Below are 26,348 nucleotides of genomic sequence, written 5' to 3'. Positions count from 1 at the left end.
TACAGTCCTTCTTTGGGGGCAGAACTGGCATCTCCTCCTCTTGCCTGCCCCAGCTGCAGTCTCAGGTGGATCAGGACAAGATTCAACCCCCTGAACAGCTTTCACAAGCGCTGTAGAGGCTGTGCGGGGGAGGCGCTCCCTTCTTTCAATGTGTGGGGTTACAAGTGCCTTTCCCAGCTGCTCCAGGAAAACCCTCCTCTTGTTCCTCTAATCAGGCATCCAGGTAGGGTTGATCTTGTTCCATATCACAAAGGCATGTTATGGATATAACCCTGTCCTTCTCTTCCTGTTATAACTATACACTGACATAACCCTGTCCCTCTCTTCCTGTTATAACTATACACTGACATAACCCTGTCCCTCTCTTCCTGTTATAACTGTACATGGTTATAACGCTGTCCCTCTCTTCCTGTTATAACTATACACTGACATAACCCTGTCCCTATCTTCCTGTTATAACTGTACAGGGTTATAACGCTGTCCCTCTCTTCCTGTTATAACTATACACTGACATAACCCTGTCCCTCTCTTCCTGTTATAACTGTACAGGGTTATAACGCTGTCCCTCTCTTCCTGTTATAACTATACACTGACATAACCCTGTCCCTCTCTTCCTGTATAACTATACAGCGTTATAACCCTGTCCCTCTCTTCCTGTTATAACTTTACAGGGATATAACCCTGTCCCTCTCTTCCTGTTATAACTATACAGGGATATAACCCTGTCCCCTTCTTCCTGTTATAACTATACACTGACATAACCCTGTCCCTCTCTTCCTGTATAACTATACAGCGTTATAACCCTGTCCCTCTCTTCCTGTTATAACTTTACAGGGATATAACCCTGTCCCTCTCTTCCTGTTATAACTATACAGGGATATAACCCTGTCCCCTTCTTCCTGTTATAACTATACACTGACATAACCCTGTCCCTCTCTTCCTGTTGTAACTATATAGGGACATAACCCTGTCTCTCTCTTCCTGTTATAAATATACAGTGGGGTCATTCTGAGGCCAACTTCCCGTTCCCCTATTAAATAATATCTCATTGTGTGTCACTCTATCATTCTTAGCTTCCTGTGCACCTCATTTCTCTGCATCTCATCTCTCTGTGTCTCTGAGAGACACTTTAGATTGGAAGACACACATCTAATAATTGTCTCTGCTCACTAATGTAATCTATTAATGAATCCGTCGCAGGGAGAGCAAATTACTACTGGACCACAGGAGAGAGGAGTCTGTGTTAGTGATGAGTGGACCACAGGAGAGAGGAGTCTGTGTTAGTGATGAGTGGACCACAGGAGAGAGGAGTCTGTGTTAGTGATGAGTGGACCACAGGAGAGAGGAGTCTGTGTTAGTGATGAGTGGACCACAGGAGAGAGGAGTCTGTGTTAGTGATGAGTGGACCACAGGAGAGAGGAGTCTGTGTTAGTGATGAGTGGACCACAGGAGAGAGGAGTCTGTGTTAGTGATGAGTGGACCACAGGAGAGAGGAGTCTGTGTTAGTGATGAGGCAGCCATAGAGGAGTCTGTGTTAGTGATTAGGCAGCAGTAGAGGAGTCTGTGTTAGTGATGAGGCAGCCATAGAGGAGTCTGTGTTAGTGATGAGGCAGCCATAGAGGAGTCTTTGTTAGTGATGAGGCAGCCATAGAGGAGTCTGTGTTAGTGATGAGGCAGCCATAGAGGAGTCTGTGTTAGTGATGAGGCAGCCATAGAGGAGTCTGTGTTAGTGATGAGGCAGCAATAGAGGAGTCTGTGTTAGTGATGAGGCAGCCATAGAGGAGTCTGTGTTAGTGATGAGGCAGCAGTAGAGGAGTCTGTGTTAGTGATGAGGCAGCATAGAGGAGTCTGTGTTAGTGATGAGGCAGCAGTAGAGGAGTCTGTGTTAGTGATGAGGCAGCAGTAGAGGAGTCTGTGTTAGTGATGAGGCAGCAGTAGAGGAGTCTGTGTTAGTGATGAGGCAGCCATAGAGGAGTCTGTGTTAGTGATGAGGCAGCAGTAGAGGAGTCTGTGTTAGTGATGAGGCAGCAATAGAGGAGTCTGTGTTAGTGATGAGGCAGCCATAGAGGAGTCTGTGTTAGTGATGAGGCAGCAGTAGAGGAGTCTGTGTTAGTGATGAGGCAGCAGTAGAGGAGTCTGTGTTAGTGATGAGGCAGCAGTAGAGGAGTCTGTGTTAGTGATGAGGCAGCAGTAGAGGAGTCTGTGTTAGTGATGAGGCAGCAGTAGAGGAGTCTGTGTTAGTGATGAGGCAGCCATAGAGGAGTCTGTGTTAGTGATGAGGCAGCAGTAGAGGAGTCTGTGTTAGTGATGAGGCAGCAGTAGAGGAGTCTGTGTTAGTGATGAGGCAGCAGTAGAGGAGTCTGTGTTAGTGATGAGGCAGCAGTAGAGGAGTCTGTGTTAGTGATAAGGCAGCCATAGAGGAGTCTGTGTTAGTGATGAGGCAGCCATAGAGGAGTCTGTGTTAGTGATGAGGCAGCCATAGAGGAGTCTGTGTTAGTGATGAGGCAGCCATAGAGGAGTCTGTGTTAGTGATGAGGCAGCCATAGAGGAGTCTGTGTTAGTGATGAGGCAGCCATAGAGGAGTCTGTGTTAGTGATGAGGCAGCAGTAGAGGAGTCTGTGTTAGTGATGAGGCAGCAGTAGAGGAGTCTGTGTTAGTGATGAGGCAGCAGTAGAGGAGTCTGTGTTAGTGATAAGGCAGCAGTAGAGGAGTCTGTGTTAGTGATGAGGCAGCAGTAGAGGAGTCTGTGTTAGTGATGAGGCAGCCATAGAGGAGTCTGTGTTAGTGATTAGGCAGCAGTAGAGGAGTCTGTGTTAGTGATGAGGCAGCCATAGAGGAGTCTGTGTTAGTGATGAGGCAGCCATAGAGGAGTCTGTGTTAGTGATGAGGCAGCCATAGAGGAGTCTGTGTTAGTGATGAGGCAGCAGTAGAGGAGTCTGTGTTAGTGATGAGGCAGCAGTAGAGGAGTCTGTGTTAGTGATGAGGCAGCAGTAGAGGAGTCTGTGTTAGTGATGAGGCAGCAGTAGAGGAGTCTGTGTTAGTGATGAGGCAGCCATAGAGGAGTCTGTGTTAGTGATGAGGCAGCAGTAGAGGAGTCTGTGTTAGTGATGAGGCAGCAGTAGAGGAGTCTGTGTTAGTGATGAGGCAGCCATAGAGGAGTCTGTGTTAGTGATGAGGCAGCAGTAGAGGAGTCTGTGTTAGTGATGAGGCAGCAGTAGAGGAGTCTGTGTTAGTGATGAGGCAGCAGTAGAGGAGTCTGTGTTAGTGATGAGGCAGCAGTAGAGGAGTCTGTGTTAGTGATGAGGCAGCAGTAGAGGAGTCTGTGTTAGTGATGAGGCAGCCATAGAGGAGTCTGTGTTAGTGATGAGGCAGCAGTAGAGGAGTCTGTGTTAGTGATGAGGCAGCAGTAGAGGAGTCTGTGTTAGTGATGAGGCAGCAGTAGAGGAGTCTGTGTTAGTGATGAGGCAGCAGTAGAGGAGTCTGTGTTAGTGATGAGGCAGCAGTAGAGGAGTCTGTGTTAGTGATGAGGCAGCCATAGAGGAGTCTGTGTTAGTGATGAGGCAGCAGTAGAGGAGTCTGTGTTAGTGATGAGGCAGCAGTAGAGGAGTCTGTGTTAGTGATGAGGCAGCAGTAGAGGAGTCTGTGTTAGTGATGAGGCAGCAGTAGAGGAGTCTGTGTTAGTGATGAGGCAGCCATAGAGGAGTCTGTGTTAGTGATGAGGCAGCAGTAGAGGAGTCTGTGTTAGTGATGAGGCAGCAGTAGAGGAGTCTGTGTTAGTGATGAGGCAGCAGTAGAGGAGTCTGTGTTAGTGATGAGGCAGCAGTAGAGGAGTCTGTGTTAGTGATGAGGCAGCAGTAGAGGAGTCTGTGTTAGTGATGAGGCAGCAGTAGAGGAGTCTGTGTTAGTGATGAGGCAGCAGTAGAGGAGTCTGTGTTAGTGATGAGGCAGCCATAGAGGAGTCTGTGTTAGTGATGAGGCAGCAGTAGATGAGTCTGTGTTAGTGATGAGGCAGCAGTAGAGGAGTCTGTGTTAGTGATGAGGCAGCAGTAGAGGAGTCTGTGTTAGTGATGAGGCAGCAGTAGAGGAGTCTGTGTTAGTGATGAGGCAGCAGTAGAGGAGTCTGTGTTAGTGATGAGGCAGCAGTAGAGGAGTCTGTGTTAGTGATGAGGCAGCCATAGAGGAGTCTGTGTTAGTGATGAGGCAGCAGTAGAGGAGTCTGTGTTAGTGATGAGGCAGCAGTAGAGGAGTCTGTGTTAGTGATGAGGCAGCCATAGAGGAGTCTGTGTTAGTGATGAGGCAGCAGTAGAGGAGTCTGTGTTAGTGATGAGGCAGCAGTAGAGGAGTCTGTGTTAGTGATGAGGCAGCAGTAGAAGAGTCTGTGTTAGTGATGAGGCAGCAGTAGAGGAGTCTGTGTTAGTGATGAGGCAGCAGTAGAGGAGTCTATGTTAGTGATGAGGCAGCAGTAGAGGAGTCTGTGTTAGTGATGAGGCAGCCATAGAGGAGTACAGTATGTTTGGTGTAGTTGCTGAAAGGGTCTACATGGAACAAGGCAATGTCAGGCAGGATAGAGAGACCACACACACACACACACACACACACACACACACACACACACACACACACACACACACACACACAAATATATCCCAATGTCACAAGGAGTAGAACACACCCCATGGGTAGGTTGGATGAACAAGCTAGCCTTTAGAATAGGCAATTACAGCCTGTCACAATACATCTGTTGTCCCTTCAAACTGAAGGACTGAGCCTCCAGTTGACCAGGTGTTTGGTTGTGTTCCATAGGGAAAACTAGTCCCTATATAGTGAACTACTTTAGACCAGAACCCACAGGGAACACTAGTCCCTATATAGTGAACTACTTTAGACCAGGTCCTACAGGGAACACTAGTCCCTATATAGTGAACTACTTTAGACCAGAACCCACAGGGAACACTAGTCCCTATATAGTGAACTACTTTAGACCAGGTCCTACAGGGAATACTAGTCCCTATATAGTGAACTACTTTAGACCAGGTCCTACAGGGAACACTAGTCCCTATATAGTAAACTACTTTAGACCAGAACCCACAGGGAACACTAGTCCCTATATAGTGAACTACTTTAGACCAGATCCTACAGGGAACACTAGTCCCTATATAGTGAACTACTTTAGACCAGATCCTACAGGGAACAGTAGTCCCTATATAGTGAACTACTTTAGACCAGATCCTACAGGGAACACTAGTCCCTATATAGTGAACTACTTTAGACCAGGCCCTACAGGGAACAGTAGTCCCTATATAGTGAACTACTTTAGACCAGAACCCACAGGGAACACTAGTCCCTATATAGTTTTAACTACTTTAGACCAGATCCTACAGGGAACACTAGTCCCTATATAGTGAACTACTTTAGACCAGAACCCACAGGGAACACTAGTCCCTATATAGTTTTAACTACTTTAGACCAGATCCTACAGGGAACAGTAGTCCCTATATAGTGAACTACTTTAGACCAGAACCCACAGGGAACACTAGTCCCTATATAGTAAACTACTTTAGACCAGGCCCTACAGGGAACACTAGTCCCTATATAGTGAACTACTTTAGACCAGATCCTACAGGGAACACTAGTCCCTATATAGTGAACTACTTTAGACCAGGCCCTACAGGGAACACTAGTCCCTATATAGTGAACTACTTTAGACCAGGCCCTACAGGGAACAGTAGTCCCTATATAGTGAACTACTTTAGACCAGAACCCACAGGGAACACTAGTCCCTATATAGTGAACTACTTTAGACCAGAACCCACAGGGAACACTAGTCCCTATATAGTGAACTACTTTAGACCAGGTCCTACAGGGAACACTAGTCCCTATATAGTGAACTACTTTAGACCAGGTCCTACAGGGGACACTAGTCCCAAGAGAGTGAGAGAACTGAGAGAGAACGACAGAGCAACAAGAGAGAGAGAATGACAGAGCAACAGGAGAGAGAGAATGACAGAGCAACAGGAGAGTGAGAGAACTGAGAGAGAACAACAGAGCAACAAGAGAGAGAGAGAATGACAGAGCAACAAGAGAGTGAGAGAACTGAGAGAGAACGACAGAGCAACAAGAGAGAGAGAATGACAGAGCAACAGGAGAGTGAGAGAACAGAGAGAACGACAGAGCAACAAGAGAGAGAGAATGACAGAGCAACAGGAGAGTGAGAGAACTGAGGAGTGAGAGACTGTTAACACTAATCTATCCTTAAAGGCCTTACCTCTAACGAGTTAATATGTTCAGGTGTCCTCCGTAATCATTGGGACAGTGAAGCATTGTTTCTTATGGCTCTTACTATTCTATTAGAGATTGTTTAGGGCCTGCCTCCTGTGGACCCACTAATGGAAACAAATCTCAAAGCTCCAGGGCTGACCCGATAGATGGCTTTGAGCTAAAGCACCAATGGCAGCCGTGCGGTGCCCGAGGCAAATATCACATCTGAGCGTGGGCATTGCCACGAGCCCGCTGGGAAAGGGGGAAAGACCTGAACAATCTAGGCTGGGCTGTAAGAGGCAGGGAGGGAGGGTTGGAGGGAGAGAGGGATGGAGAGAGAGAGGGAGAGAGGGAGGGTCGGAGGGAGAGAGGGATGGAGAGAGAGAGGGAGAGAGGGAGGGAAAGACGGAGGGAGAGAGGGATGGAGAGAGAGAGGGAGAGAGGGAGGGAAAGACGGAGGGAGAGAGGGATGGAGAGAGAGAGGGAGAGAGGGAGGGAAAGACGGAGGGAGGGAACACCCTGTCCAGGTGCTGTAGAGGTGTTGAGACTTTCTCTGTGTCACATTGTTATGGTCACCTGTCATATTCTTGCAATGTCATTAAATGTGTTCCTCCGCTGCCCATTCAGAACTAGAGGGAGGAGGAGTGTTGCGATCACATGACCTGTATCTTACATCATGTCTGCTAAGAGTTTAAAAGTGTCCCGGGGTTAAGAAAATGAGGAAAAGTCCATGACTGTGTATTGAAGCAGAGGAACTAGAATATGGTTTAACGATCTGCATCTGAGCGGATGTGTGACATGTTATGTAATATACACACTGTTACAAGGGCATGTAGTATACACTGTTTTGGTGAATCCCTACACAGAAACACAGCATAGAGATGTTTAGTTCTGCTGGTGCCTTTTTATAAAGCTCTCTGACTCTCTCTCTTCACTGATCTAAGGCTGCTGCGATATATTTTCTCCACACAGCAATGCTCGGCATGCAGCGCATTTGAAGATGGGAGATATGTTTTAATCATTCCATTCATTATTAATGGACGACTCCTCCCTCCATCACGCTCTGCTCCCACAACAGGACGGAGAGAGCACGGCTATTAGCATTAGCCACAGCGGCTCCCCCATTTGATCTTTGTGTAATTACAGCAGTTTTTACAGATTACATCACAAGCGCCGTGTGAAGCAGAGAGGGGCCCAACACCACTCCCAGAGGCTTTGGGTTTTTTCTCTATTTTTCTATTCCGTTTTATTTTCCATGAGTCAAGAAAGTATGCGTGTTTTGAGTTTCGGGTCTATTTGTACAGTCAGTGGGGAAATAATAATCATCAAGAATTCCTCTGAAGTACATACGGCCTTGAAGCAGAAGTATAAAATAAATACGTCCAGACAAAGTCTCAATACTTAGTCTATTTCCATACTCTACTGACTTCCAATGGGAGGTCCTTAGAGAAGAAGGTCCTAGCAATGCTGACCTATAAAACCTGGGGAAGATGTCCTGTTTTCTATTCCCCTCTCTTGTTATGTCCATATAGAGCTACGGTATCAGTCCTTTGTTGATTTATCAGGTTAGATTCGGGTTCTTATGTTTGATCTAAATACCATTTTTTAGTTCCATCAATATTACAAATAGAGAAAAAATAATGGATGTGTTTAAATCTTAAAATAATATATTTTTGGTGCGTCTTTGGGTTCAGTTGCCTGGGGTGATCTTACTAGTATGACAAATGATTGCCTTTATATGCATCTTGTATTATAGATACCTAGAAAGCAGTCTATGTACTTGGAGAGTCAGCAACCAAAGGTGTGGGTTTTCTTACTTAAATACAGCACCTTCAGAAAGTATCCACACCACTTGATGTTTTCTATGTTGTGTCGTGTTACAGCCTGGATTTAAAATTGATTTCATTGAGATGTTGTCACTGATCTACACATAATACCCCATAATGTCAAAGTGGAATTATGTTTTTAGAAATGTTTACAAAACGAAAAGGTGAAATGTCTTGAGTCAATAAGTATTCAACCCCTTTATTATGGAAAGCCTAAATAAGTTCAGGAGTAAAATGTTACTTAACAAGTCACACAATAAGTTGCATGGACTCACTGTGTGTAATAATTATGTTTAACATGATTTTTCAATGACTACCTCATCTCTGTACCAGACATACAATTATCTCTTAGGTCCCTCAGTCGAGCAGTGAATTTCACACAGATTCACAGATTCAACCATAAAGACCAGGGAGGTTTTCCAATGATTCACAAAAGAATGGCACCTATTGGTAGATGGGTAAAAACAACAGACATTGATTATCCCTTTGAGCATTGTGTAGTTATTAATTACACTTCGGATGGTGTATCAATACACCCAGTCACTACAACAATACAGGCGCCATTCCTAACTCAGTGGCCGGAGAGGAAGGAAACCGCTCAGGGATTGACTATAAAACAGATACAGAATTTAATGGCTGCGATAGGAAATGACTGAGGATGGATCAACAACATTGTAGTTACTCCATAATACTCACATAAATGGAAGAGTGAAAAGAAGGAAGCCTGTTTAGAATAAAAAATATTCCAAAACATCCTGTTCGCAATAAGGCACTTAAGTAATGCTGCAAAAAATAAATTAACTTTTTCACCTGAATACAAAGCGTTATGTTAGTAGGAAATCCAACACAACATATCACTGAATGCAACTCCTATCATATTTTCAAGCATGGTGGTGGCTGCATCATGTTATGGGTATGCTTTTCATTCACAAGAACTAGGGAGTTTTTTGGGGATAAAAAGAAACGGAATAGAGCTAAACGGAACATGTCAAATCCTAGAGGAAAACTTGGTTCAAGTCAATCATCAACAGAGGTAGGCTTGATTACAAACAACGACGAGACAGCCTACAGGGAGGAGGTGAGGGCACAGGGAGGAGTGTGGTGTCAGGAAAACAACCTCTCACTCAGTGTCAACAAAACAAAGGAGATGATCGTGGAATTCAGGAAAGAGCAGAGGGAGCATTCCTTTATCCTTATTGACGGGACAGCAGAGGAGAAGGTGGAAAGTTTGAAATTCCTCGGCGTACACATCAAGGACAAACTGAAATGATCCACTCACACAGACAGTGTGGTGAAGAAGGTGCAACAATGCTTCTTCAACTTTAGGAGCCTGAAGAAATGTGGCTTGTCACCTAAAACCCTTACAAACTTTTACAAATGCACAATTGAGAAAATCCTATTGGGCTGTATCACCACCTGGTACAGCAACTGCACCGCCCACAACCGCAAGGCTCTCCAGAGGGTGGTGCGGTCTGCACAACGCATCATCGGGGCAAACTACCTGCTCTCCAGGACACCTACAGCACCCAATGTCACAGGAAGGCCAAAAAGATCATCAAGGACAACAACCACACGAGCCACTGCCTGTTCACCCCGCTACAATCCGAAGGCAAAGTCAGTACAGGTGCATCAAAGCTGCGACCAAGAGACTGAAAAACAGCTTCTATCTCAAGGCCATCAGACTGTTAAACATTCATCACTAACACAGAGAGGCTGTTGCCTACATACAGACTTCAAATTATTGTTCATAAATGGATCACTAGTCACTTTAATCATGCCACTTTAATAATGTTCACATATCTTGCATTACTCATTTCATATGTAAATACTGTATTTTATAGCATCTATCTTGCCTATGCCGCTTTGTTGTTGCTCATCCATATATTTAAAAGTATTTAGTCAGCCACCAATTGTGCAAGTTCTCCCACTTAAAAAGATGAGAGAGGCCTGTGATTTTCATCATTGGTACACTTACCTCCTTCCATCCTCCTTCCATCAGGAACCTCCTCGCATCAGCAAGGGCATTGAAGCTCAAACATGGCTGGGTCTTTCAGCATGACAATGATCCCAAACACACCGCCGGGCAACAAAGGAGTGGCTTCGTAAGAAGCATTTCAAGATCCTGGAGTGGCCTATCCAGTCTCCAGATCTCAACCCCATAGAAAATCTTGAAAGTCTGTGTTGCCCAGCAACAGCCCGAAAACATCACTGCTCTAGAGGAGATCTGCATGGAGGAATGGGCCAAAATACCAGCAACAGTGTGTGAAAACCTTGTGAAAACATTTGACCTCTGTCATTGCCAACAAAGGGTATATAACAAAGTATTGAGATAAACTTTTGTTATTGACCAAATACTTATTTTCCACCATAATTTGCAAATAAATTCTTAAAAAACCCTACAATGTGATTTTCTGGATTTTTTTTCTGATTTGGTCTGTCATAGTTGAAGTGTACCTATGATGAAAATTACAGGCCTCTCTCGTCTTTTTAAGTGGGAGAACTTGCACAATTGGTGGCTGACTAAATACTATTTTTGCCCCACTTTATTCTTATTCCATTCCTTTACTTAGATTTGTGTGCATTAGGTAGTTGTTGAATTGTTCAACTACATGTTATTGCTGCACTGTCGGAACTAGAAGCGCAAGCATTTCGCTACACTCGCAATAACATCTGCTAACCATGTGTATGTGACCAATAGTTTTATTTTATTTCACATTTTGTTATGTTACACCCATCTATACACAAAACCCCATAATGACAAATGGAAAACATGTTTTTAGAAATGTTTGCAAATGTATTTAAAATTAAATACAGAAATATCTAACCTAAATATTAACACCCCTGAGTCAACACTTTGTAGTAGCACCTTTGGCATCGATTACAGCTGTGAGTATTTCTGGGTAAGTTTTTAAGAGCTTTTCACACCTGGATTGTGCAACATTTGCCCATTATAATTTGCAAAATTATTGTTTAGCAGATTTTAACTCCTATACTTCTTTAATCCATACGAAAGGTGTTGAAAACTATTGCCTCAAGACATTCAGCTTTTTGTTTTGTAAAAAAAAAAAAAAACATAATTCCAAAAATCTCAATTGATTCCATTTAAATTCAGTCTGTAAAAACCAAATGTGGAAAAGGTCAAGGGGTGTGAATACTTTCTGAAGGCACACGTGGTTTCGTATCGTTGAATGAAAAACAATGAGGGTGGAGGATGCTCGAATAGACAGGTTTAGTTATGGGTAACTGAGTCCTCAGGTCAATGGAATAGACAGGTTTAGTTTTGGGTCCTCAGGTCAATGGAATAGACAGGTTTTATTTGGGGCTAACAGTCCTCAGGTCAATGGAGTAATTTTCTAATTATCACTATGAGGTAAATGAGCTAGTTGTGTGGACTATCCCTTTATTTCCCCATTCTCTTTATGCACATTCCCCATGGGATAATTGTGGTAGTATGTCTGCCACAGCAGCGTGGTGTGAGTGGGTTGGTTAAACAATCAGCATATAAAATGAACACATACTGTACAGGTCCCATTGCCTTCACACTCACATCCACCATTCTACTGTCAGAAGACAATTAGCTATACCGAACAATAAAGCAATCAAAATAATGTGATAAACGAAAGCTTTTGGTCACCATTCCACTACATGGAACCTGTGAAGCAATCTTTGTTGAGGTCCAATACATTCAGAAAGGAAATGAATTGCTTGATGACCAGTTGTGTAATTGGTCGTTGGACGTTAACTATCAACAACGAGTTCATTTGATTGGAGTCAGAACCAATGGAACATGTTGTTCGTTTGATGACACACCGCTGCACACTCTGTTCTTCACCTCATGTTGCTGAGTGAATGAGCACTTTACCACAACTAGGTGATTCAGAGGGATCTGCCTCAACAGCCTAAAGTGGCTTGTCTCCTTTCCTTCTGGGTGAGTCAGAGAATTAATCTCAGTAGCCTAAAGTGGCTTTCTTGTCTCCTTTCCTTATGGGTGAGTCAGAGGAAGAAATCTCAGTAGCCTAAAGTGGCTTCCTTGTCTCCTTTCCTTCTGGGTGAGTCAGAGGATTAATCTCAGTAGCCTAAAGTGGCGTCCTTGTCTCCTTTCCTTATGGGTGAGTCAGAGGAAGAAATCTCAGTAGCCTAAAGTGGCTTCCTTGTCTCCTTTCCTTCTGGGTGAGTCAGAGGATTAATCTCAGTAGCCTAAAGTGGCTTTATTGTCTCCTTTCCTTCTGGGTGAGTCAGAGGAAGAATCTCAATAGTCTAAAGTTTCCTTTTCAGTACAAACTGCCATAACTGGCAAGATGAGAGCTAGCTTCCATCTGCACTGACAGTGACTGAGTTTTCAGATCAGCTTAGATGAAAGTCAGGAGACAAGAAGAGGAAGCCACTTTAGACCATTGAGACACACCCTTTGAGCAGAGAGAGAGAGAGAGAGAGAGAGAGAGAGAGAGAGAGAGAGAGAGAGAGAGACAGGGAGAGACAGTGAGAGACAGGGGGAAGGAGAGGGCGAGGGGGAGAGAGAGAGAGAGAGGGAGAGAGACAGGGGGAAGGAGACGGCGAGAGAGAGACACGGAATGGTTTGATTTGCTTTCTGCACACGGGCACAGGGGCATATGAGCCAGATGGGGAAGCTGGATTCAGTACTCTCTTTAGGGGCTCACCGAGCCATTTGGCTCCGCTCCAAATGGTCAATTTTATGGAGCGGGACGATGTCTGCTGAGGCAAAAAGAAGACACATGAACAAAAAGTAAAAAGCAAAGTGGGAAAGTGGGAGAGAGGATTATAAAAAGGTTTTAAACAAGCACACTCATCAGCGTCTTATTGGGGCCATTATGTCTACTGTGTTTGGGAAAGGATTATACCTAAAGCACCAGCCAAATGGATGAATTTAAGACCATGTAAAACATGTTTTATATAGATTCCTTACGACATCTGTTCTGTTTGAGAAAGGGATACAGCCTGGGCTAAGTACCGTAGAACCAAAGAGCCAACTGATTGGGACTCCTGTAGAAAATGAAGAATGGCCAGAAAAACTTCAACTAGAAATGCAGAAGCCTCCTTCTACTGTACATGGATAGTATTAAAAAGAATGTCAGAAATCCACAGCAGTTCTGGAAATATACAAATTACCTTTAAATAGGTCAAATAATCACCCTATTCAGCAGATTCAGTCAGATTAGGCTAAAGGACATAATCTGACTAAAAACACAATTTGTGTTTCTAGTCAGCATCTGTTACCAGGAGATAGATTAACACTCCAAATCAGACATCTCTGAAGGATTAAACCAACTGCTATACTGCCTCTCCTTAATGAAATAGATATCAACAAAAACGGTTTCTTGCAAATAAATTGGTTTTAAATCAAAACCCTACGTTGTGCTGTTTCACAGAATAAACTCCACAGCTGGCAATTTCACAGTTCATGCAAGTGACGGAGCAATGCTTGAACATGTTGACTGTTTGAAATATCTGGATTTGAGGATAGATTCTGAATTATCTTCTGGAAAGCATATTGATTATATTAGAAAAACAATGACCTATAAGCTTGGGTTACAGTACAGATGTAATAATTGTTGTACTGTATCCATTAGAAAGACCTTAGTAACTCAACTGCTGCTTCCTATCCTAGACTATAGTGACACCATCTATCAAAACAACCAAGACCTTCATTTATGAATGAGATGTCATTTATAACAATCTTTGCAGATTCCTTATTGGATGCCGTTATCAGACATTGCACAATGTCTGAATCACTCCATGGACTGGCAATCCCAAATAGAAGACACATTTATTTGTAAACGTATCAAGCTAAGTGTCCCTGTATATATTAATGGACAGCTAACTTTACAAGACCCGCACTGCTGCTTTGGACAACAGCAGCCATTACACATTCCAAGGGAACATCATGATGTCGGAGTAAGATCCTTCACATACAAAGACCCAACTGACTGGAATCATTTACCTATAGAAATCAGGGCATTACAATCACACAGTGAATTTAAGAAAGCTCTTTTTTCAAATGTTCAGAACAAACTGTTTTGTGTTTTTAACTAATAGAACCATCACCGTGTGAAGATATTTGTAAATATGTATCAGTGGAGGCTGGTGAGAGGAACGACAGGAGGACAGGCTCACTGTAATGGCTGGAATGGAATAAATTGAACAGTATCAAACACATCAGACATATGGAAACCACACGTTTGACTCCGTTCCATTGATTCCATTCCAGCCATTACAATGAGCCTGTCCTCCTATAGCTCCTCCCACCAGCCTCCACTGATATGTATGTATACATATTATAACTATTTAGTTGTATTAGTAGTTAAAACATTAGTTGTTAATAGTTGTAAGCCTATTAGTAGTTGTACAACAACTTTTTCATGCTGGTAATGTCATTTTTATTATTATTATAATAAGAATAATTCTTATTTAATTGTTATTATTATTAGACAGTAGTTGCCATATTAATCTTGTTACTAAGTATATATATATATAATCATTTTTTTAGACACTCTTGAAAACTAAATGGTTCATCTCAAGAGATTTCATGCTCCAAAATGTCAAGTAAATATCTAAATACTGGGAAACACAGCAGGCGGCAATTAGCATTGGAGAGGTTGATTGGAGGGGGATTCCACTACTCGGAGTAGAGGGTGGAACTGCCTAATTAGCATTGGAGAGGTTGATTGGAGGGGGATTCCACTACTCGGAGTAGAGGGTGGAACTGCCTAATTAGCATTGGAGAGGTTGATTGGAGGGGGATTCCACTACTCGGAGTAGAGGGTGGAACTGCCTAATTAGCATTGGAGAGGTTGATTGGAGGGGGATTCCACTACTCGGAGTAGAGGGTGGAACTGCCTAATTAGCATTAGAGAGGTTGATTGGAGGGGGATTCCACTACTCGGAGTAGAGGGTGGAACTGCCTAATTAGCATTGGAGAGGTTGATTGGAGGGGGATTCCACTACTTCGGAGTAGAGGGTGGAACTGCCTAATTAGCAGAACGAGAAGCAGGGATGCTTTTCTAATCAATGTAATCAGATGCAACAGCAGAGAACGTGAGTCTATATGTTAAAGTGCCTCAATATAGTTTAAACCAGTGGTGTATAACACTGGTCCTTAAAGGTGACAGTGTTTGCTGGTTTCTGGGCTCACCTTATCATCAGAGACTGAGTAGCACCTGAGAAACCAAGTGTGTGGTCTCTCGTCAATCAAGAAATTACGTTTAACAATCAATAGATAAGGAGAACCAGGACAATTGTGATAGGTTAAGAGGTACATGCTCCTTGTGTGAACTCACAGTCTAAATATTTGATAAGGAGTGTCATTAACATAGTTTAGGTTATAAGGCAGTTAAGACTGCCATATATACATTTTCATTGCCAAACTGTATACCATTGGCCTCCTGTTTATATCTACGGGGTATCCATTTCACAATGCAGTGGACTTGAGGTTGGCTGAGCCGGAGAGCACTAGCGTTAGGTAAGACTGTTGTTTAATGCATTACGTGTAGTAACATGCTGAATATAGTATTACCCTGCTGAGATATGATATCCCCCTAGATAAGGAGTAGTGGGTGGTGGACAAATGAATTACAAATAAGGACTGTACCCATTCATTTTGTGATGATACGGAGTGCATAATGCATAGCATGCATACCCACGTTTCCCCAATATCGGAAAAAACAGGGACGAAGGAAAACAAATGGAGGAGGGGACGGAGAGTTAGCCTAGTCGGTAGGACTACGAGAGTTAACCTCGTCGGTAGGACTACAAGAGTTAGCCTCGTCAGAAGGACTACAAGAGCTAGCCTCGTCAGTAGGACTACAAGAGCTAGCCTCGTCGGTAGGACTACAAGAGCTAGCCTCGTCGGTAGGACTACAAGAGTTAGCCTCGTCGGTAGGACTACAAGAGCTAGCCTCGTCAGAAGGACTACAAGAGCAAGCCTCATCAGTAGGACTACATGAGCTAGCCTCGTCGGTAGGACTACAAGAATTAGCCTCGTCGGTAGGACTACAAGAGCTAGCCTCGTCGGTAGGACTACAAGAGTTAGCCTCGTCGGTAGGACTACAAGAGCTAGCCTCGTCGGTAGGACTACAAGAGTTAGCCTCGTCGGTAGGACTACAAGAGCTAGCCTCGTCGGTAGGACTACAAGAGCAAGCCTCGTCGGTAGGACTACAAGAGCTAGCCTCGTCGGTAGGACTACATGAGTTAGCCTCGTCGGTAGGACTACAAGAATTAGCCTCGTCGGTAGGACTACAAGAGCTAGCCTCGTCGGTAGGACTACAAGAGCTAGCCTCGTCGGTAGGACTACAAGAGTTAGCCTCGTCGGTAGGACTACAAGAGCTAGCCTCGTCGGTAGGACTACAAGAGCTAGCCTCGTCGGTAAGACTACAAGCGCTAGCCTCATCGGTAAGACTAAAGAGCTAGCCTCATCGATAAGACTACAAGAGCTAGCCTCGTCGGTAAGACTGCAAACACTAGCCTCGTTGGTAAGACTACAAGCGCTAGCCTCGTCGGTAAGACTACAAGCGCTAGCCTCATCGGTAAGACTACAAGCGCTAGCCTCGTCGGTAAGACTACAAGAGCCAGCCTCGTCGGGTAAGACTGCAAGCACTAGCCTCGTTGGTAAGACTATAAGCGCTAGCCTCGTCGGTAAGACTACAAGCGCCAGCCTCTTCGGTAAGACTACAAGAGAGTAAGGGAATTATACAACATTATTCCCAGACAGACAGACAGACAGACAGACAGACAGACAGACAGACAGACAGACAGACAGGGGGAGGGGCAGGGGCAGCAGAACTATCCACTATACATGCCAGCTTCTCAAACAAGCACATACAGTACATGAGTGCTCAGACCCAACACATTTTACAGACAGAAATCTGGAAACGACTCCAAAGACGTTTAGAGAGAAAGAGGGACAACAAGAGACAGAAAGAGAGGGAGAGGTGAAGGATTGGAGGAAAACACTGAGACATAGTGATGGAGAGAGAGAGAGAGAGAGAGAGAGAGAGAGAGAGAGAGAGAGAGAGAGAGAGGAGGAAGGGAGGGAGGGAGGGGTGGACACAGGAGAGAACAGTGAGGATGAACGGGCATTTGAGAGGAGACAGGAAGAGAAAGGAGAGAAATCCCACTTTCTCCCTATTTCCTGGTGAGGTGGCTGGAATCAAAGACGTCACACTTCCACGTTTACTAGCAGAAGATGTCACCGTGCCCTGGATACTTTAAGGTCCTTCAGAGTCCTTTATCACTGAAACCAGACTAGCTTTACTAAACAAGGTGGATCCCTTATGTGAAGGGGATTCCTTTATCACTGTAACCAGACTAGCATTACTAAACAAGGTGGATCCCTTATGTGAAGGGGATTCCTTTATCACTGTAACCAGACTAGCATTACTAAACAAGGTGGATCCCTTATGTGAAGGGGATTCCTTTATCACTGTAACCAGACTAGCATTACTAAACAAGGTGGATCCCTTATGTGAAGGGGATTCCTTTATCACTGTAACCAGACTAGCATTACTAAACAAGGTGGATCACTTATGTGAAGGGGATTCCTTTATCACTGTAACCAGACTAGCATTACTAAACAAGGTGGATCCCTTATGTGAAGGGGATTCCTTTATCACTGTAACCAGACTAGCATTACTAAACAAGGTGGATCCCTTATGTGAAGGGGATTCCTTTATCACTGTAACCAGACTAGCATTACTAAACAAGGTGGATCCCTTATGTGAAGGGGATTCCTTTATCACTGTAACCAGACTAGCATTACTAAACAAGGTGGATCCCTTATGTGAAGGGGATTCCTTTATCACTGTAACCAGACTAGCATTACTAAACAAGGTGGATCCCTTATGTGAAGGGGATTCCTTTATCACTGTAACCAGACTAGCATTACTAAACAAGGTGGATCCCTTATGTGAAGGGGATTCCTTTATCACTGTAACCAGACTAGCATTACTAAACAAGGTGGATCCCTTATGTGAAGGGGATTCCTTTATCACTGTAACCAGACTAGCATTACTAAACAAGGTGGATCACTTATGTGAAGGGGATTCCTTTATCACTGTAACCAGACTAGCATTACTAAACAAGGTGGATCACTTATGTGAAGGGGGTTCCTTTAACACTCCAGTGTGGCGCAGCGGTCTAAGGCATTGCATCTCAGTGTTCTTAACTGACTTGCCGAGTTAAATAAAGGTGAAGTAAAAAATAAAAACGCTGCCAAGTCATTATGAACTGATGCAGAACAGGTGGTATCTGGTGAGTAGAGCTGACTGTCCTATCCCGTCGTCGTACTGTGTGGAGCTAAGCCCTCCTAACTTGTTGGTTTTGTTGACTTCACTAGCCTGTGAGGTGGTCATATTAGGACAGCATCACACATAGTTGTGTGTCAGAGTCACAAAATACTACGGATGTGTGATTCGGTCCTAATATGGACACCATACACACCATGGACAAACTATGCCGTCCTAATATGGACACCATACACACCATGAAAGCATGATTCTGTCCTAATATGGGCAGCGTATTACCGCTGTGAGTCTCAGATCACCTCTCTAACTGATCCAGCTGAGGGTCTTTACTCTCCACTCTGCTGTCTTCCAGGGGACATACTCATAATGCCCACAGCACAGCAGAGAAACGCAGGCTGATCCATGCTAAGAGAAAAGAACAAGGGCCAAAACCAATAGAACTACAATTTAAAAGATTCAAGGCTACAGTCTAGTGGTGAATACTGCATAATCAACCTATCCTTTTACTTTCCATAAGGGAGAGACAGAGAGATTCACAACATGGTGTGGGCAAAGGTGGTTGAATTCACCCAAAGTAATGTTTCACCTGGACTGGGCACTTTCTCAGCCTCTTTATGTGTCTCATCCTCCCTGTGGTGAGCCATCATTCCAAGGTACGTCAGCAGGAGGGCTATCAGACAGCCTATAGGGAGGAGGTCAGAGACCTGGCCGTGTGCTGCCAGAACAACAACCTCTCCCTCAATGTGATCAAGACAAAGGAGATGATTGTGGACTATAGGAAAAGGAGGACCGAGCACACCCCCACTCTCATTGACGGGGCTGCAGTGGAGCAGGTTGTGAGCTTCAAGTTCCTTGGTGTCCACATCACCAACAAACCAACATGGTCCAAGCACACCAAGACAGTTGTGAAGAGGGCACGACAAAACCTATTCCCCCTCAGGAGACTGAAAAGATTTGGCATGGGTCCTCAGATCCTCAAAAGGTTCTACAGCTGCACCATCAAGAGCATCACTGCCTGGTATGGCAACTGCTCGGCCTCCGACAGCAAGGAGCTACAGAGGGTAGTGCGAACGGCCCAGTACATCACTGGAGCCAAGCTCCCTGCCATCCAGGACCTCTATACCAGGCGGTGTCAGAGGAAGGCCCTAAAAATTGTCAAAGACTCCAGCCACCCTAGTCATAGACTGTTCTCTCTGTTACCGTACGGCAAGCGGTACCGGAGCACCAAGTCTAGGTCCAAGAGGCTTCTAAACAGCTTCTAGCCCAAAGCCATAAGACTCCTGAACAGCTAATCAAATGGCTACCCAGACTATTTACATTGCCCCCCCCCCTATTTTACGTTACTGCTGCTCTCTGTTATTATCTATGCATAGTCACTTTAATAACGCTACCTACATGTACATATTACGTCAATTACCTCGACTAACCGGTACCCCCTGTATTTTTCGGAGGTATTATTTTAAACTACATTGCTGGTTAAGGGCTTGTAAGTAAGCATTTCACTGTAAGGTCTCACCTGTTGTATTCGGCACATGTGACAAATACAATTTGATTTGATTATGACAGCAAAACTCTTTTAAATAAAGTGTATTGTAATTAAATAAAAGCTTTTCTTCCTTAGAATTGTGATCATATCATACAGACACACATTTGTTGATTGTGAGAACCTTATTTTGAGACCAAGTTACAGACCACTTCAAGGCTCTTGCTCGCCTCCCGCTAATCTCCTTTGAAAGAGCTTTCTGTGTTACACATGAGTCTCAGACTGCAGTCCATCTACCAACCAATACGATCTTATCTAAGCTTCTATGATGTAGGATAATGCATTGCCAACTGGTTATAAACAGACACCACCAAGACTTAATAGACGGGTTATAACCAGACACCACTGACTCCTGACTTTAAAGACTGGGTATAACCAGACACCTGACTTAATAGACTGGGTATAACCAGACACCTGACTTAATAGACTGTGTATAACCAGACACCTGACTTAATAGACTGGGTATAACCAGACACCTGACTTAATAGACTGTGTATAACCAGACACCTGACTTTATAGACTGGGTATAAACAGACACATGACTTAATAGACTGGGTATAACCAGACACCTGACTTAATAGACTGGGTATAACCAGACACCTGACTTAATAGACTGGGTATAACCAGACACCTGACTTAATAGACTGGGTATAACCAGACACCACTGACTCCTGACTTAATAGACTGGGTATAACCAGACACCTGACTTAATAGACTGGGTATAACCAGACACCACTGACTCCTGACTTAATAGACTGGGTATAACCAGACACCTGACTTTATAGACTGGGTATAACCAGACACCTGACTTAATAGACTGGGTATAACCAGACACCACTGACTCCTGACTTAATAGACTGGGTATAACCAAACACCACAGACACATGACTTAGTGGCCTTGGTATAACCAAACACCACAGACACATGACTTAATAGACTGGGTATAACCAGACACCACAGACACATTACTTAATAGACTGGGTATAACCAGACACCACAGACACATGACTTAATAGACTGGGTATAACCAGACACCACAGACACATTACTTAATAGACTGGGTATAACCAGACACCACAGACACATGACTTAATAGACTGGGTATAACCAGACACCACAGACACATGACTTAATAGACTGGGTATAACCAGACACCACAGAGAATGACTTAATAGACTGGGTATAACCAGACACCTGACTTAATAGACTGGGTATAGCCAGACACCTGACTTAATAGACTGGGTATAAAATCTATGGATTACTTTGGATTACTTTGATAAAGTTGTCTATAAATCTGTCTCTGAATGTGCTAGAGTAACAAAAACAAGACACACTGTAAGGATTGCAGACATGTGCTTTGCCAGTAGCTGTGACGTAAGGTTCAGCCAGGAGTTGATGGACAGTTGCAAGAGCGAATGCAACGGTAGGAGGGACAGCCCAGCTTCAAGTGGCATCAGATTTCACATTCTACGTGAAACAGGCAGAGATACACTCTTGTGTCTGTAAGAACCAGGGCTACTGCTCAATGTAAGCCATTTCAATCTACGGTGTCTACAGATCGACTTATAAGCGGAAATGTCGGTCGGAACCGGTACCAGAACCCTGCATGTCCCCTAAACAGGGGACTTTATGTCTATTAAATGAATATAGAATTCCATTCTTCTTTTTGATGCTTTATTGAGACAATACAGATACAGATGAGGAGGCTAGACTCAGGACCAAAGGCAGAGGCAGGGTTTGAACCCCGGTCTCTTGGATGAGATACATTTGATAGCTCCAGTTGTGTGACTACTAGGCTAACTATCTTTAATTCACCTTGGCTACAGAACATGCCACGTCATGGGCCATTCGTTGTGACTCACAGTTCAAACTGCTCCATGAAACAACCTAGTATCCGAGGCGGCTACTCTGTAAACAGAAAAGTTCATTAACTGAAACACGAGCCATTTCATCTCCCTGCACAAAAGGGCGTCCGACTTAATTTGTCTAAATATTAAACTCGAGTGCAAAAAATGATATTAAAAGAGTGGGATATTAAATTGGCTTTAGCTGTGGGTGGGTGTAACGGTAGGAAACTCTCTGCTATATTCTCCTCATTCCTGAACCCTCCACCTCCTCCCCCTCCCTCCTCCCGCTCTGTGGACCACTTTGTCTACCACTTCTTAAAGAAGGTCGACAACATCCGCTTTCCATTTACTCCGTCTATTGAGTCCACTGGTCCCACTCACACAGAACTACCCTTCGCCTTGACCTCTTTCTCCCCTCTATCTGCAGATGAAATCCTGTGACTAGTGATGTCCGGCCCCCTGACAACCTATCCACTCAACCCCTTTCCCTCTTCCCTTCTTCAGACTATCTCTGGAGGTCTTTGCCTATTCCTCACTTCCCTCATCAACTCATCCCTGACTACTGGCTGCGTCCCCTCTGACCACTGGCTGCGTCCCCTCTGACCACTGGCTGCGTCCCCTCTGACCACTGGCTGCGTCCCCTCTGACCACTGGCTGCGTCCCCTCTGACTACTGGCTGCGTCCCCTCTGACCACTGGCTGCGTCCCCTCTGACCACTGGCTGCGTCCCCTCTGACTACTGGCTGCGTCCCCTCTGACCACTGGCTGCGTCCCCTCTGACCACTGGCTGCGTCCCCTCTGACCACTGGCTGCGTCCCCTCTGACTACTGGCTGCGTCCCCTCTGACCACTGGCTGCGTCCCCTCTGACCACTGGCTGCGTCCCCTCTGACCACTGGCTGCGTCCCCTCTGACTACTGGCTGCGTCCCCTCTGACTACTGGCTGGGTCCCCTCTGACCACTGGCTGAGTCCCCTCTGACCACTGGCTGCGTCCCCTCTGACTACTGGCTGCGTCCCCTCTGACCACTGGCTGCGTCCCCTCTGACTACTGGCTGCGTCCCCTCTGACTACTGGCTGCGTCCCCTCTGACCACTGGCTGCGTCCCCTCTGACTACTGGCTGCGTCCCCTCTGACTACTGGCTGCGTCCCCTCTGACCACTGGCTGCGTCCCCTCTGACCACTGGCTGCGTCCCCTCTGACCACTGGCTGCGTCCCCTCTGACCACTGGCTGCGTCCCCTCTGACCACTGGCTGCGTCCCCTCTGACCACTGGCTGCGTCCCCTCTGACCACTGGCTGCGTCCCCTCTGACCACTGGCTGCGTCCCCTCTGACCACTGGCTGCGTCCCCTCTGACTACTGGCTGCGTCCCCTCTGACTACTGGCTGCGTCCCCTCTGACTACTGGCTGCGTCCCCTCTGACTACTGGCTGCGTCCCCTCTGACCACTGGCTGCGTCCCCTCTGACCACTGGCTGCATCCCCTCTGACCACTGTGTCCCCTCCCCTCCTCAAGATACCAACACACAAACCCTCTACAGACCGGTAATCCCTTCTTTCTTTTCTTTCCAAACTCTGACCACCTCTCTCGCTATCACTCCCAGAATGACCTTCTTGACCCTAACCAGTCAGGCTTCAAGACTGGTCACTCAACCGAGACCGCTCTCCTCTGTGTCACGGATATTCTCCGCACTGCCAAAACTGACTCCCTCTCTGTTCTCATCCTCCTAGATCTATCTGCTGCCTTGGACAACCGTGAACCATCAGATCCCCCTCTCAACCCTCTCAGGGTCTCAGTGTCTCAGTGTCTGAGGCTCTGCACATTCTTGGACTGCATCATTCCTGGCGGGCCACTCCTACCAACTGACGTGGAGAGGATCTGTGTCTGCACCACATGCTCTCACTACTGGTGTCCCCCAGGGCTTGGTTCTAGGCCCTCTCCTTTGCTCTCTATTCACTCGGCTCCGTCATATCTTCACATGGTCTCTCCTATCATTGCTATGTGTATGACACTCAACTACCTTCCCCCTTCTGAGACCCAGGTGGCGACTCGCATCTCTGCTTGGATGTCAGGCCACCATCTCAAGCTCAACCTCGACAAGACAGAGATGCTCTTCCTCCCGAGGAAGGCCTGCCCACTCCAAGACCTCTCCATCACAGTTGACAACTCAATGGTGTCCCCCTCCCAGAGTGCAAATAACCTTGGCGTGACCCTGGACAACACCCTGATGTTCTCTGCAAACATCAAAGCAGTGACTGCAGATTCATGCTCTACAATATCTGCAGAGTATGACACTACCTCACACAGGAAGTGGTGCAGGTCCTAATCCAGGTACATGTCATCTCCTGTCTGGACTACTGCAACTCCCAGCTTGTGCCATCAAACCCCTGCAACTTACGCCGCAACCCACCTGGTGTTCAACATTTCCAAATTCTCCCATGTCTCCCCCCTCTTCCGCACACTGGCTTCCAGTCGAAGTTCACATCCACTACAAGACCATGGTGCTTGCCTACGGAGCAGCCAGGGGAACTGCCCCTCCCTACTTTCAAGCTAGGCTTAAACCCTACACCCCAAACCGAGCACTCTGTTCTGCCAGCTCCGGTCCAGTCCAAGCTTTTCTCTGTCCTGGCATCCCAACGGTGGAACCCCCTTCCCCCTGACGCTAGGACAGCAGAGTCCCTGCCCATCATCCGAAGAAAAAAACTACTTGTCCTGATCTGTCCCACTACCCCCCCATAACAAAAATGAATATAATAAATATCACCCTTGCCTTTCGTGAACTAACACTCGCACTTGACCTTTAGCCTACTAGCGCTGATTTTTCTGATAGCTACTTTGTTAAGGAACATTTGACTTACTATGAGACTATGTGGTTGTCCCACCTAGCTACCTTAAGATGAATGCACTAAGTATAAGTCACTCTGCATAAGAGCATCTGCTAAACGACCAACATTTTAAATGTCAAAATGTGTGAAGCGAAGGTTGAACACAACCATTTATTTTAAAAGAAATGTCAGAGGATTCTTCTATTCTATGACATTATAATACATGTTCTGTGTATTCTGATACTATTCCGCCACTTAGCAAAGCTAAAGATTCTACATTACTACAATTTGCTTGGTTTCGTGAAAGCACAATCCGTGACACCCACTGCTGTTCAATGGTAATTTGTACAGCCATTGGTTTTGAAGAGTATAAACACCTTATGGGCTTAAGCTGCCTTAGGCTATAATAACCTCACATTTAAATCTCTTTTAATACTTTACAATATATTTATTTGTACACCTTTCATGAAAATATCTAGGACTGACAGTCTTTGCATCCATAGCTCAGTCAATGGATATGATAGTGGTATCATTCCCCAAGCACCATCCCTCAGCAAACCATGGAGAGGCCAGAGTTATCATTCCCCCAGACACATCCCTCAGCAAACCATGGAAAGGCCAGAGTTGTCATTCCCCCAGACACATCCCTCAGCAAACCATGGAAAGGCCAGAGTTGTCATTCCCCCAGCCCCATCCCTCAGCAAACCATGGAAAGGCCAGAGTTGTCATTCCCCCAGCCCCATCCCTCAGCAAACCATGGAGAGGCCAGAGTTATCATTCTCCCAGCCCCATCCCTCAGCAAACCATGGAGAGGCCAGAGTTGTCATTCCCCCAGCCCCATCCCTCAGCAAACCATGGAGAGGCCAGAGTTACCATTCCCCCAGCCCCATCCCTCAGCAAACCATGGAGAGGCCAGAGGTATCATTCCCCCAGCCCCATCCCTCAGCAAACCCTGGAGAGGCCAGAGTTGTCATTCCCCCAGCCCCATCCCTCAGCAAACCCTGGAGAGGCCAGAGTTATCATTCCCCCAGCCCCATCCCTCAGCAAACCCTGGAGAGGCCAGAGTTGTCATTCCCCTAGCCCCATCCCTCAACAAACCATGGAGAGGCCACAGTTATCATTCCCCCAGGCCCATCCCTCAGAAAACCATGGAAAGGCCAGAGTTATCATTCCCCCAGCCCCATCCCTCAGCAAACCATGGAAAGGCCAGAGTTATCATTCCCCCAGCCCCATCCCTCAGCAAACCATGGAAAGGCCAGAGTTATCATTCCCCCAGCCCCATCCCTCAGCAAACCATGGAATGGCCACAGTTATCATTCTCCCAGCCCCATCCCTCAGCAAACCATGGAGAGGCCAGAGTTATCATTCCCCCAGCCCCATCCCTCAACAAACCATGGAAAGGCCAGAGTTATCATTCCCCCAGGCCCATCCCTCAGCAAACCATGGAAAGGCCACAGTTATCATTCCCCCAGTCTCATCCCTCAGCAAACCATGGAGGCCACAGTTATCATTCCCCCAGCCCCATCCCTCAGCAAACCATGGAATGGCCACAGTTATCATTCCCCCAGTCTCATCCCTCAGCAAACCATGGAGGCCACAGTTTTGATTGAGATAGAACATAAGACCATGAGGAAATGTTTGAGAGATCAAGAGAAGAAGAGTGATGGACAGATGGAGAGAAGGACAGAACAATAAGCAGGCTAAGGGATAGAGAGAAGGAGGAAGTGATAGAGAGATAGAGAGAATGAGGAAGTGATAGAGAGATAGAGAGAAGCACAGAACAATAAGCAGGCTAGAGA

The 26,348-nt window shown here is 45.6% G+C and overlaps 1 protein-coding gene across 1 annotated transcript in view; it reads right to left on the bottom strand.

Moving 5' to 3' along the window:
• LOC139372981 (receptor tyrosine-protein kinase erbB-4-like) overlaps positions 1–26,348 on the bottom strand; it is a 560,371-nt gene that overhangs the window by 257,455 nt on the left and 276,568 nt on the right. The window lies entirely within an intron of this gene.

This window comes from Oncorhynchus clarkii, chromosome 18 (assembly GCF_045791955.1).
Source record: "Oncorhynchus clarkii lewisi isolate Uvic-CL-2024 chromosome 18, UVic_Ocla_1.0, whole genome shotgun sequence".
In the NCBI taxonomy this organism is placed as follows: domain Eukaryota; kingdom Metazoa; phylum Chordata; class Actinopteri; order Salmoniformes; family Salmonidae; genus Oncorhynchus; species Oncorhynchus clarkii.
Note: the sequence above shows the minus strand (reverse complement) of the source record. Positions and strands in the feature narration are given on the sequence as shown.